Here is a 12970-nt window from a genome sequence, read left to right as displayed (position 1 = left end):
CCACTAGATATAATAAGCAGATTTTTAAAAATCATAAAGGTTATAGGATGTTTAACAATACTGTTAACCAACTTGACCTATTGCTGTTATAGAATGTTATTCTCAACTCTTGCAGACTACAATACACTACAAGTATACAAGAAACTTTTACCAAAATAGAACATATGCTGAGCTAAAAAGCAAATCTCAACAAATGTAAAAGATTGAAATCATATATGTTCTACAGTGGAATTAAACTAGAAATAAAGATTTTTTTTTTAATCCTCAGTTTGTTTGGAAAATAAACAGCATACATTTAAATAATCCAGTACCGGTCAAAGAAATACAACCACAATTAGTATCTAAGCTGTGAGAGAACGTTAAAGTGGTGCTTAGAATCTGTAGCTTTAAATGTTTATGCTTAGAAGGTTGAAAGCCAACCATCTATTTTTCATTTCAAAAACCTAGAAAAAGTTCAGTTTCATTCAATAAACTGGAAGGAAGGAAATTACAAAGAAAGAAGCATTCTATAGAGAAGACTGACAAAGATTAATGAAGTCAAAGTTGTTTCTTTGAAAATATTAATAAAATGTATAAGCCCCTACTAAGTAAAAAGGAGAAAGCTCAAATTAACAATATAGATATAAAAAGGAAACATTATTAGAGATCCAAGAAGTATCTAAAGGGTAAAATATTCTGAACATTATGTCAATACATGTGACAACTTACATGAAATGGACAAATTCCTTGAAAAATACAACTCACCAAAATGACACAAAAAAGTAAAAATTGTGAATAGTGCTATATCTTTTAAAGGCATTGACCGCATAATTAGAAATCTGCATCTCTAATAATGTTCTTTAACCTCATTAAGTCTCAGTATTAGGTCTTTGTTGAATGTTTTTAGAAAATTTAAAACTTCACTTTGGCTGACAGGTTCTACACTAAACTCACTTTCCATATAATTAAGGTTGATTTCCATTCAAAGGTTTACATACCTTTTGTTGGAATTTTATACCATATATTCCTTCTTCCAACTTCTAAACCCTTTCAGAAGTAGACATGACGTAACTCAGTTTAGAATAAAAATGTCAACTTTATGTGGGTGGAAACTGGGTAAAAGAGTGTGTTTATATCTGCATGGAATCTTATCCCTATTCCAACTGGATTGACTTAACTTGCCCTGTTGAGTTTACCATGTAGATGACAGGAGAATGTATGTGGGTTTGGGCAGGCAAGTTCTAAGAGAAAGTGAGACTGGTGTCATATGTGGCCAGTCTTTTGCCCTGTCTCACCAAACAGATAAAGCAGAGAAAAAGAGAGTCAGAATGGTGTTTTGTTACCTGTCATCCTGAGTGAAGCCCTACTCTTATGCTCTTTTTTTCCCAAGGAGTCAAACCTACCTTGTTCTCGTGGAACCGTAGTTCTACTGCCGACCTGCTTCTAGTTCCTTATGTCATCTGGGTCCTGTGCTCTATTTTGAACAAGTTTTTGTAACTTTTGTCTTCCCCAGAACTCTTCTTTCCTATCCTCCCAAGAACTTTAAACCTGCCTTTTGTGGACACTGCCAGTTTTTGCACAGCCATCTCAAAAAAAGTATTGAATTCTTCCAATTCTAGATTTTTTTCCAAATTTTAATTCTAGTACAATTAACATACGGTGTTCTATTAGTTTCTGGTTTGCACTATAATAATGTTTCAACATTTTTATCCATTACTCAGTGCTCATCAAGATAAGTGTACTTTTAATTATAGTACATCTTGTGTATTCATCTATTGATGGATCTAATTCTAGAATTTAAAGGATAGTTGATATGTTCCTTTGCTCTCCACTGTCAATTCAGTGATTAGTGTGCCACCTTTGTGTATCAGTTCTTTCTCTTCTAACTCTTAACACTGCCACCTTTCTAATTCTTGGTATTGGTTCACTTCTGTCCCTCTTGGGGCACTTATTATATCTTTCTTGATATGGAGTTGTTTGTGTTTGTCTCCTCTTGTGGTTTGTGGGTTTTTTGATGACAGAAACTCTCTCTTATGCAATTTCATCTTTCCCTGTTCTCCATGATATTAGTACTGAATAGGGCTTGATTGTTGGCTGTATTAAAGAATTTGGTGTCAATCAGTCTTGAATATCTAATAATATATTTTTCAGAATTTTGAGGAGATTGACATAAAAATATATGAAGGAAATGTATTATATCTCCTATTTTAGAAGTCTTTGGGCATAGCTTGAGATTTTTATCTTAGGTTCTTAAATTATACATAGTATAAGTAATGTCAGTTTTATAGGACTTCATATAACTATTGTAGTCTTTAAGGTGTAATCATATAATTGGCTTCTATAAGCTACCTATCAATTCTTTCAATTTCATTACTTCCATTACGTTTTTTTTTTTTCAGATAAAGATGAATGCCATGTCTCATCCAACACTGAAAATTTGAAGTTTAGAAGACATTTACTAAGTCAAATCACCTCGAGTAAGTCTGATCTTATCCATTTTAACACAGCTTAAGATTGATTTAACGTCTAAAGAATTAAGTCCAGTATCTGTGACACTTTGAACTCTCAGATTTCTCAGAATATCTTAGAGTTGCCTTGTATATTGAATTACTGGTCTTGGAAAATAGTGGAAAGATTATTTCTTTGTAAATTTCATATGCTTACTAAAATTGTAATGTTTAAACTCGTGGTATCATTTTAAAAGTGAGATTAACACCTCAAAATGTTCCTTTATTTTTCATTAAGTCTAGTCATTAGGTCTTGACTAAATGTCAAGCGTAATGTTTTTAAAAGTTTTTTTTCCCACTAAAACTATGTTTTTCAGTTTTTTTAAGGTTTTGTATGGCTTTTCTAAATGATTTATATATTCGTGATCATCGAAGGGAGATATTTAGTAATGAACTAGTGCTTAAACCTTAAATGTTTATTTATTCAAAAACTTAGCTTTAAAAGTCATCTTGACCAATGTCAGCTAATATAATTATCTCCTGATGGTCTTCTGTCTTCATTCACTCTTCCTCCATCCTGTATTCCACTGCCAGATAGATCTGCATATAGAACTCCAATACTTTTAAAACACTTTAATGGCTCCCCACTCACTGTTGGATGGAATCCATGTTCCATTGAGTGGCATTCGAAGCCCTCTACCCAGCTCCTAAAAATATCCTTCACCTTAGCCAACTGGACTCTTTTCTGTTCACTGAATTCTCACCATTCTTCATGCCTCTGTGGCTTGATGTGTACTGTGTTCGTTACTTCATGTTTCTTTCTAGGATGTTCTCTCCTTCAATCTTACCGTGTCCTCTGCTTGTTGAAATCTTGTGCAAATCCTCCAGGCTCAGCCCAGGTGCATGCTCCTCCATGAACTTTCCCTGATTGCTCTAGCTAGAAGCACTAGCTTTCACACACTCTGTCTCCGTCTCTCTCTCAGCTGACTTCATCCAATATTTTGTTTTTATCACTGCCCTAGCACATTTTACCAGGCAGCTTTATTACTTGTGTTTATGTCCGTCTTATCTCCCATCATAGGTTGTGAGGGCTATAAATAAAACCAAACTTCTTGTCTAATTTTTGTTTCTCATGGCATTCAGCATAATCTTAATAGTTCTTGGTAAATATTTGCTTAATAAATCAGTAATGTGCCTGGATTTTTCTTTTATCATCTGTCTTTCACCCTTATAGTCACATATGGTCTGTATTCATGGCAACTATTTATTCGTGTTCTGCACTCTTGGCAGACCACCCCCCCCCCCCAACTCTGCCATCTTATCCTAGGAAAATACTGACCATAGTGTAAATAACAAGATACAGTCAGTTCCTAATCTAAGAAAAAAACTGTATTCCAAAAGTTCATATCTAATTCTGTTGTTTGGAATGCGGAAAACATTTTTTTTCCACAAAAACAATGTTATAAATAGTGGTTAGATTCTCAGCCAGGCCTCCCAAGACTATTTAACTCATATGTACCCGTGGTACTTTAACCACAGGCAGCTACCATGCATAATACTGTTTTGCAGAGAAGTTTTAGCTTGGAGTGTGGAATCACATCTCCCATGCCCTAGAAGCAGGATAGTACCTTTCTGGGTTGCTCAAGACACAGGAGAGCCTGAGCTGGAGCTCTGGCAGTGGCTCACCATATCGCTGGATGCTCTCATGCCAGGAAGTTTTTGGCTTTCAGTATTTGCATAAAAGACATTTACCTGTAGGTTACTGATACTCTCATGTCTCCTAAATTGAGGGCAAGGGAGCATTTGCTCTTCTGGCCTCCCCACAGTAGTTCATTGTAAACGACTCTTCAGCTGTTTGATCGTATGGGTGGGTCATTTTAAGTACCGTATTGACATTTTACTACTTCTCCCTTTCTGTTGTTCTATGAACTTAAGAGAAATGAATATATAAACATGGAAAGTACTTCTGTCTATAGAGAAAACATATTTATAGGCATCAACCAACCCTGTGTTTGACATCCTATCAGATTTTGTGGACAAGTAATTATCATTTCTGTATGGGTGTAGTGATGCTTCCCATGAAAAACCCATCAGTGTATGCATCAACAATGCCGAAGGTTGATAATTTATGTTGTCAGGCTATAAGAATACACTTCATAAATTTTGGAGACTTTAATATGTTTAGTCATTGTAAGCTTTGAGCACATGAGTGAATGTCTGCTTTATGTTTAATGCTGTCATAGGTGCAAAGGACTAGGGAATGAGAACCAAAGTTACTAGGAAAAGTTGACTTTCCCTCCAGGAGCCAGAAATACAGGGAGTGAAGTATGGAAAAAACACTCACAGTGCAAACAATATGTTATTAATTGCCATAAAGTACTTCATGAAGGTAACACATGCCCTTGGGGTTATCAGAATGGCAATATCATTATGATTCACAGTGGTTATAAAGATGGTGGTGGGATTTCAGTTAGTCTTAGAGGAATGGTAAAGATTTAAATTTAAATAAAGAGCTAAGAGAGGAAATGATATTCCGAGTTGGATTAACAGCATGATGGAGAAATAGAGGTACAAACAAACAAATCAGCATTACTGGCTGGAACAGAAGCTTTAGTTCATGTTGGGTGAAATAATAGGTGGGAAAATTATACCAGTGCTTCAACCCTGGCAGTGAATAAAAGTCATCCACGGATATTTTTAAAAACACAAGTCCCTAGATCTTTCCCCAGAACTAATAAATAAAATTTCTGGGGCACAAGATGTACGCCTGTTTATCTTTTAAAGCTCCCCGAGTGGTTGAGAACCACTGAATGAGAAGGATGGGCCAAATTTAGGAGAGCCATGAATGCCTTGCCTTGGAGTTGGGCCTTTGTGTCTCAAGCAGTGGGAAGCCCTCAGAAGTTTCTGAGACGGGTGACATGATGGAATTCATGTTTTGCCAAGATAAATGATTCATCAACCGCATGTGAATGGAAGAGAAATAAGAAACAGCTTGAATTAGAGCAGTGGTGGCGGGAAAAAAGAGAAGGTCACATTTTTAAGGGTACTTAGATGTGTGGGAGTTGGCGATGTCAGCCTTGACCTCAGCATGATTTGTTTTGTAAACTGATTATACAACTTCACCCTCATTAATTTGCTCTCTTTTCTCTTACAACCTGGCAACTTAAACAGTAATTTCAGCCAGTTTGCATTTAATGGAAGGAGACCATTGTCTACTCATGTACACGTCTAACTCATAAATAGTAAGTGAAGTTATGTGTATGAGGAATATAACCTTTAACATAATCATTATAAAGCATTTAATAACCACCCACATATGCAATAACACAACCCCAGTTCTGCAGGAGTGTGCCAAGAGCTGGAGTCACAAATGTAAGACAGCTATTGGCACGTAATTCCCTAGCATTAAGTTGAAATTGGAAGAAATATTCTAAATCATGTTATGCATTTTAATATTTTTAGCATCGGATTTGCTAATTGCTTAGCTTTTGTGGTAGTAGGCCTGTGAATGCCTCTTGACATTAGCAGCTCTGAGCTTATGCTTCCCTCCTGCCCACATCTGCAGCCCCCTTAACTTCTTGCCTCTCTTTCAGGCTCATCCCCACCTAGTGTCGGTCATGCGTGCCCCTACTTCATTCTCACCCAAGTGAGCCAGAGAGAGGAGGTACAAAGGAGCTAGCATTTAAGTTCTTTTGTGGCATTGACTAGCCATGTGGTCCTGAGGAATCTCTTTCCTGGGTGATGTAGGACATGATAGCTATTGGGATAACCTACTTTTAGAGTCTCAAACAGTTCCATTAAGTTGGAAGTATGTCATACCTGTTTGATATGTTTTGAATATTTTGTGTTTGGAGACAATGAGCCATATTTATTACATGGCAGAGAATGAGTTCAAGACGTGATGTTTTGATGTGACCTGCCCCTTTAAAAACAATACTCAAGATCATGGATTTTTTTTTTAAACCACTCTCTTGGCCATTATATAATCATACATGACAACAACTTCTGCTATGGTCTTCTTTGTCTGTGACAATGAGCTTATCATTGTGCTTTCAGTATCTGCGTATCCCCTGAGTTACTTTTCTATAGTTATTTAGGGTTTCACCAATCATACAGATTTTGAACCAGAGAATGGACGATCTACTTAGATTTAAGGGATCTGTAGAAGAAAGAGAGAGAAGGGAACTGGCATTTGTTCAGTGCCCACCCTGTGCTATGGTCTTCACATGTGTTTTATAATTTTAACTCCCATTTTACAAATGAGAAACTTCAGATTTACAGACATTTGAAAGATTTATCTGACATCAGAAATCAAAGGCAGTTTTGGGGCACCTGGGTGGCTCAGTCAGTTAAGCATCTGACTTCGGCTCAGGTCATGATCTCATGGTTCTTGGGTTCAAGCCCAGTGGTGGGCTCTGTGCTAACAGCTCAGAGCCTGGAGCCTGCTTCAGGTTCTGTGTCTCCCTTTCTCACTGCCCCTCCCCTGCTCACGCTCTGTCTCTGTCTCTGTCTCTCTCTCTCTCTCTCTCTCTCTCAAAAAAATAAATATATAAATAAACATTAAAAAAAAAAAAAAAGAAATCAAGGGCAATTTTGATCACAGGTCTGGCTATCCTAATGGCTAAACAGCCTGGTCTTAGAAGTCTGCATGACATATTTGTGGGAAAGGTTACTGAACTCAGAATCAGGAGGTTTGAGTGCAGGCTTTTACCTCTGTCACTAACAACCTTGAACAAGTTATTTAACGCCCTCAGCTTCAGTTTCCTCATCTGTCAAATGTGGATAAAATTGGCTTTCCTGACTGTTTGGGGTTTTGCGAGAAATATCAGCTAGTGAATTTCAGTATGATTTTATCAGTTTGAAGTGGAAGATTGAGATATTTTTAATTCAAGCAAAAATAAACTTTAAAAGCCCAAAACATTAAATGAGATGAACTTGGGCCGATTTTGCAGTATTTCACTTCTTAACTTTGCTCTACAAATTTTCTAAGATAATGTTTGTCAATTTTCCAGGTCTCAAACACTGTAGTGTGCCAAACTGCATCACTGAATTTAAAATCTCAATGTAGCAGAGAGAGTCCTGGCAACATATCAAGTCCTTCCTTTCACTTACCAGCAGCAATCATTAGTTTCTATACTGTATCAAATAGGTCTGAACTCCTGTAGATACTGAAGCAATGTTTATAGCCAAGGAGGACTCAGAAGATTCTAAGGCTACTAAATAGTAGTAGACCTATTGGGCTAGAGTTGATGTTAACATAATCAGAACAATTCTTTATATTTTAGAAGTTTTTCTAACAAGGCTGAATAATAAAGTCACATTTTGTAGAACTGATTTCACAAAACTTGTTTTCAGAAATGTTTCCAGGTTTCAGGACAACTTTCACAGGTTATAGGATGGTGAATACTGAAGGGCAGCTCTGAGCTATTGCAATCCACTTAGGCTTCGTTCAAATACACACATAAGAGATAAGAAATTTAGGAATTATAAGTTATATGCTTATGTTATAAACACAGTGCTATGAATGAAATGGCAGTGAATCTGAGATATACCAAGATCATGTCCTAGACTTACCCAAAACCTTTACCCAGTAAAGCTCTAAGTCCCTTATATATCAGACTGACAAAAAAAAAAAAAAAAAAAAAAAAAAAAAAAGCAAGCCTTAGGAAGGCCAGCTGACAGAATAGAGGAATAGTGTTAGACTCCAGGTACGGATCCAGAGGAGTGCACGTGTTCAGTCTTGGATTCAAAAGTGTGTAGGATTCTTCTGCATCTGCTACACTCTGTATCTCAAAGAGGGTTTCCTAGTCCTACAGCGCTGACTTCCACATGGCTTCTCACGTACCCACGCTGTGCCTGCTTCCTAGATCTGGTAGCTGGATGACTCCAGTTAGGGCCTGGTCAAGTGAAAGTGGTCAAGGGGAAGTGGACAAAGTAAAGAAAACAGCAGAGGTTGTGGTCAGATTTGGTCCGTAGATGTGTCCTGTTTGCACAGTGTTTGTTTTAAACATGAATTAGTTATTAACTAGTGTTATTTTAACTAGTAACTAATTTAATTTGTTTTTAACTAATGTACAAATCCACTTTCTGGGTTCTTGTGAAAACTGAACTGTTCATGTGACAGTGATCAGCTAGAGCTGAGGGTAGCTTAGCTGCCCCAACTGGATGGGAGGCTGGGTTTTTCATTCTCACAGCCCCACCCCTGGCTGTTGATTTTCTTTACATAGAATTCAGAGGACAGTTAATGTTATTCCTACTGTCATCTATATGAAACTAGGAAATGACAGATTGGTAAGATGGTATATTTCAGTACAAGGGAAAGACAGTATGTTGGTTTCCCAGGGCTGTCATAACAAGGTACCATAAACTGCGTACCTTTAAACAACAGAGATGTATTCTCTCACGGTCCCTGAGGCCAGAAGTCTTAAATCAAGGTGTTGGCAAGGCCATGCTCCCTCAGAGACCTCTGGAGACATTCCTTCCTGCTTGTTGTAGCTTCTGGTAACCCCATGCTATCCTTAGCTTCTGGCAGCATAACCCCAAACTCGGCCCCATCATCTCATGGATGTCTTTCTCTGTCCCAGTTTTCCTGTTCTTATAAGGACAGCTATCATATTGCATTAGGACCCACCCTAATCCAGTATAATGTCATCTTAACCTAATTATATTTACAGAGACCCTTCCAAATAAGGTTACATTCACAGGTACCAGGGGTTAGGACTTTAAGTTAACATTTTGTGGGACACAATTCAAACTGTAATAGGATGGCATATTTCTTTGGGGAGTGCAGAGTAATAGTTTAAGAACAGAGATCCTTGAGGCAGAGTGCTTGTATTCATATTTACAACTTATTTTCTATGTGATCTTGCACAGGCTGCTTACCCCTCTCAATGTCTCCATGCCCTCGTCTATAAAGTGAGGATAATGTTACCTACCTCAAGGAGTTGAAATGAGTGCAAGATCACTTAATACATATAAATGATTTAGAACAGTGAATGGCACATACTAAGTGCTCAATAAACTGAACAATTACTATCAATTATTATTAGCTCCTACTTATACACAGTTTCTTTACATGGAGTATCAGTGCCAAAAATCTATTATTTATAATTCTATGAAACAAATCATGGATGAACAAGGAGCAGTAGATAGGAATGATGCATGAAAAAGAAAAACTCCCAGGACTTGAACCAATAAAAAAAGAGAGTGAGAGAGACTGAAATTTAAGAAGATTTACTCTTTAATGCAAATAAAGTAATTCTAACACATTTAGAATGCTTAGCTTACTCATTTTTTTTAGATTACCTGCATGGCCTCTAAATGTACTCAAAATCACTAAAGACGCAGGCAACATCTTCAAACCTAGAGCCTTAGACAGTTACCATTGGATTGGTGAGCACATGGACTGCAGACAGTAATGGGGAAGTTACACCAGGGAGAACATCCAAGGAACACATGACTTCTAAGCATCCCCACCTGTCTCCTTGGAGGCATGTTATTACCATCTTCCTTCCCAAAAATACTTGGGTTGAAATTATCCTTGTTTCCAGTCCCTGGGTCAGAGATTGAGGCTGAATAATTATTTGAATATCTACCAAACTTTTCCTCCTAATGGAACAAATATTTTGAGATACATTATTTTGTTTTTCCACATAGCCTTTATGTAAGATAACCATGCAGCTTGAGTTTTTTTAAAAACTGATGGAGAAGGTTTAAAGAAATGACAAGACTTTTTTAAGTACCTGGAAGAAAATCATTCTGTAGGCTAGTGACTCTGGGGTTTGTAATACTACAGAGTATATATGCCTCCTTCTCAAAGATCCTTCTACTCTGGAAACATGAGAATAGTCAGATAGAAGGGACATACATATATGTTACTATGATTGTGATTTTATTTTAATAAAAGAAGTTAGGCTGTTTAATTTTTGGCGAAGAAGTGGTGTTTTATAGTTCAAGTGTTACTAATTTGGAACATTTTGATTAAATGATGAATTCATCAGGACTCCTTTGGTTGCAAGTGAAAGAAAGCCAGCCCACGCCAGCTTATGAAAATACAAGGAACTTAATTGTTTACATAGCTATGGTTTCCAGAGGTGCATCTGGCTTCAAGCATGGTTGCAGCCAGGAACTCAAATGATCTCATCTGGACCCTTTTTCAGCTCTGCTGGTTTCTTTATTCATCATTATTCAGACAGGCATATAACCAGTAAAATGACCACCAGCAGCTTGAGACTGTCATCTTCCTGGTTTAGCAATCTCAACAGGAAGAGAACTTGTTGAGCCGCACATCTAGCGATCGGCCACAGAGAAGATATGGATCAACTCAGTTTGGCTCCACATGTGGTGAATAATCACTGTGGCCCAGGGAACGGAGTATTCTGGTGGGCCAGCCTGGGGCGTGTTCACCAGTGCTGCCACAGACGTGCATCCAGTGACTGAAAACCCCACGGGGTCTCAGGGAGTGAGGGAGTCTTTCTCCAAATGAATTAGAAGAAGAGATTTGGGAATGTGTACTGAGAAGACCAAAACTGTGGTAAATTCAGCCATTACAAATGGTACATGAAGTAACTCAGAAACTGTAACTTCTGATTTTACAATGACGTGTAAAGAACTTTCCACCTTCTCCTGTTAAAATGTCCATTCAAAACAAAGGAAATAAGAAACAAAAATTCCACCTTTTTTTTTTTTTTGATAAAAAGTGGGTGACATCAGTACTTCTCATAAATATGAATACAGAAAGTGTATGATACCATGACTTAGTGGAGTAGAGGAAGGCGAAACCTAAGCACCTACAGAAGAGGATAGTGTCAGGAAGCAGTTTTACCTTATAGAACCTTAGAAGGTTCTGTAACTAAAGGTTAGGCTGAAGGAGGAGGTGAGGCATGGCACTGGAAACAGATGACCAGCTGAAAGTCTGTAAAAGGACCAGCTGGACACCCAGGTCCTTGTCTAACCCCAGCCAGATGAGTACCTTCCCCCAACCCAGAAGATGGGGACACAGGAACAGTGAGCACCAGGAGCCAGACTTCTAAGTACCAAACACAGTGTTAGAGGATTTTCCAGAGAAACAGAATGATCCCAGAGAAAGTCCCCGTAGGGGTTCCCCCACAGAGAAAGCCAGCTTGCTGCCCTGGTTGCTTTTCAGTGACACTCACCTTCAACAAGCTCCCTTCCCCCCCCCACCTCCCCGACACAGACAGAGCTGCCAACTTGCTCTACTAATAATTTACACTTAAGTAGGAATAGACAGCCAAGGATCACCAGATATTTAGGTATGACTCCAATATGATAGAGATAAAATAAACCCAAAGGACACAAAGGAAGACCTCTGATGAGACAGAAACTATAGAGACAGCAGTAAGAAACTAAAGAAAGAAACTATAGGGGCACCTGAGCAGCTCAGCCCAGGTCATGTCATGGTCATGAGATCAAGCCCTGCTTGAGCCCTGATCAGCTCCGAGCTGTATGGAGCCTGCTTGAGATCCTCTCTCTCTCCCTCTGCCCACTCCGTCCCTGCTGCTCTTGGTTTTGCACACACACACGTGCTCTCTCTCAAAGAAAAAAGAAAGAAAAAGAAAAGAAACAGGTCTTTAAAAATGTGAGAAGGTTTTGCATAGAAAGTAAGTCTTTTTAAAAAAGGAGAATTAAAGGAAAGGAAAATTAAAGAACGGGAAATAACTCCCAAAATTAGAAATCTAAAGGCTAAAAAAAATTCACTGAGCTGTTGAAAGATAAATTTGAGGAAGAAGTCATTAGTGACATAAACCAGCAGGTCCAGTAGCAGCCCACTAATACATGAGAAAATGGGAGAGAATCATCCAAGAAATAACATAAGACAGTTTCCTAGAACAGAAGGAAAGATAAGTCTTCAAGTTTCAAGAGAAGGAAAAAATTGTCATATGTAAAGTGTTTTGAATAAAAGCAAACAAGAGACTTCTCAACATCTGTGCTGGTACGGAAACATCTAAATGTGTGAAGAATTTTCTTAAGGGGTAATTTTATCATAAAGAAAGCATTTCTTCCTTTACCTGAGACTTGTCAAATATATCTAAATAGTCTCCTTAAGTCGTTTTTAAAAAAATATTTCACTTATAAATCTTCCATCATTTAAACTTACTTAAATTTTTGTATATTCTGAGGTACACCTGCAAATTTCTGTCAGATTTGAGGCATTTTCACGGTACTTAATCTCATTTTTCTTCTTTTGCTTCACTAATCCACTCAACAGATTATTAGAATGAACTTTTCCCAAGATACAATGGAGTTGATTAGTCCAACATCTATAGTTTCATAGTTTATAATCAGTGACAATAAATGTGATTAATTTAGAAAGTCACTGATGATACTCGGGTATGTGATAGCAGGACTTGAAAAATGTTTGCCATTTTTTTTCTTTGTCCCAACATACAGTGATTTGAAGTTAACAGAATTTGGGCCTTACTCTCTTAAAATGTTTGGCTTTTATTTTTATACATGAATAATATAGAATAATAATATATATAATAATAATAATATACGTGAACTAATAATAATATACTAATAAT

The 12970-nt window shown here is 37.5% G+C and overlaps 1 protein-coding gene across 9 annotated transcripts in view; it reads left to right on the top strand.

Annotated features, from left to right (window-relative positions):
- The window catches only part of ZNF438 (zinc finger protein 438), a 172838-nt gene that overhangs the window by 76942 nt on the left and 82926 nt on the right, over positions 1-12970 (top strand). For all 9 annotated transcript variants that reach the window (XM_049624772.1, XM_049624771.1, XM_049624767.1 and 6 more), the window contains one exon: positions 2379-2456. The gene's annotated coding sequence lies outside the window, so the exon portion shown is untranslated. The remainder of the gene's footprint in view (positions 1-2378; positions 2457-12970) is intronic.

Source organism: Panthera uncia, chromosome B4, assembly GCF_023721935.1.
Source record: "Panthera uncia isolate 11264 chromosome B4, Puncia_PCG_1.0, whole genome shotgun sequence".
In the NCBI taxonomy this organism is placed as follows: Eukaryota; Metazoa; Chordata; class Mammalia; order Carnivora; family Felidae; genus Panthera; species Panthera uncia.
The sequence above is the reverse complement of the archived record's forward strand: the minus strand, read 5'-3'. Positions and strand labels throughout refer to the sequence as shown.